Source organism: Neophocaena asiaeorientalis, unplaced genomic scaffold, assembly GCF_003031525.2.
Source record: "Neophocaena asiaeorientalis asiaeorientalis breed wild unplaced genomic scaffold, Neophocaena_asiaeorientalis_V1.1 scaffold86, whole genome shotgun sequence".
In the NCBI taxonomy this organism is placed as follows: Eukaryota; Metazoa; Chordata; class Mammalia; order Artiodactyla; family Phocoenidae; genus Neophocaena; species Neophocaena asiaeorientalis.
In genome coordinates, this window is record NW_020175039.1 from 1865260 (window position 1) to 1867014 (window position 1755).

Below are 1755 nucleotides of genomic sequence, written 5' to 3' on the forward strand. Positions count from 1 at the left end.
AGAACAAGCAAGAGTAAAATTGAAGGGCTTCCCAGGGCTTCCCAGGGCTTCCCTGGTGGCACATTGGTTGAGAGTCTGCCCGCCGATGCGGGGGACGCAGGTTCGTGCCCCGGTCCAGGAAGATTCCACATGCCGCGGAGCGGCTGGGCCCGTGAGCCATGGCCGCTGAGCCTGTGCTCCGCAACGGGAGAGGCCATAGCAGTGACAGGCCCGCGTACCACAAAAAAAAAAAGTAAAATTGAAGAAAGTTTTCAAAAAATATACAAATTCAGCTATGGGCTGAATTGTGTCTCCCCCCGCTCCAAAAAAAAGAGGTATGTTGTAGTCCTAGCTCCTAAAACTCAGAATGGGACCTTATTTGGAGATACTCATTGCAGATGGTCCAGTTAAAATGAGGTCATTAGGGTGGGCCTTAACCCAATCATGACCAAGTCCTTATAAAAAGGGGAAATTTGGATACAGGGATATTTGCAAAGGGAAGATGAAGACATGGAGAGAATGCCATGTGAAGACAAAGAATTGGAGACATGCATTCTACCCACCAAGGAATACCAAAGATCACGCAAACCTCCAAAAGCAACGAAGAGGCAAGGAAGGATTCTCCTAGAGGTCTCAGAGGGAGCCCGGCCCAGCCGATACCTCGATTTCAGGCTTCTAGCCCACAGAAATGTGAGAGAATAGATTCCTCTTGTTTAAATCACCCAATCTGTGGTACTATTTTATGAAAGCCCTAGGAAACTAATATAAATAAGAGATTAGAAAATATAAGGGTTTCTGGTTATTTCTTTACCAAAACATGAGACAATTTCAAGACTTTTTTTCTCTTAAAAATTATTAATTTTGCCAGAATAAGATATTAATTATTATTTTTTTTTCTCTTAAAAATTATTAATTTTGCCAGAATAAGATATTAATTATTATTTTTTTTTCTCTTAAAAATTATTAATTTTGCCAGAATAAGATAAATAAGAAAAATAAAAAAGGTTTAAACTAGTTGTTCTTATAAGCTTGGATTTTTATGACAAGAGTAAGAAATGCCACTGTAAAAAGCTTTTAATAAAGTATGAAGAGAAAAATAAGTCAGCCACACTTCCTAAACCAACACCATGTTAGCACATTTTCTTCCAGGCTCTTCTCTATGCAGTACACACCGCGCGCACGCACACACACACACACACACAGATTTATGACTGGACGAGCCTGCTGCATTTTTATTCCCACTTTCTTCCCCCCAAAATGATGCATAATATGAAATAATCTTCATGATAAAAGAAGTTGCAGTGACACTTTTCTTGCCTACATAACCAATCAAATGAATCAAATGAATGTTATACAATATCACCTGTTTGGGTATTACTGTAAACAATGTCACAATGAAGGTCGTTGTGCAGGAACTCTCAATCCACATCTCGGTATTTTCTTAGACTCCTAGAAGTGGAATTAATGGGTAAAAAACATAAGAACATTTTCAGCCTCTGCTGCATCTTGCTTTCCAAAGATGAGCTACTGATCAAGTGAACAGATTTAAATCAGATTCCGGTGGCTACTTGTGACGGTGGCTGTAGAACAGCTGTCTTTCCTCCATTTGTGGGCACTTTTTTCTTTTTACTCCCTGAGGTTTTGCCACACTCCTCTTGAGGCAGAAATCATTGGAACCCAGACAGGTAGGTAAGCGATACTGTTGTCAGCACTGCAGCTGAGCAGAGGGCTATTTTGCAGGGCAGGCCAAGCACGTAGCAGAGGAGGGGAACGTGC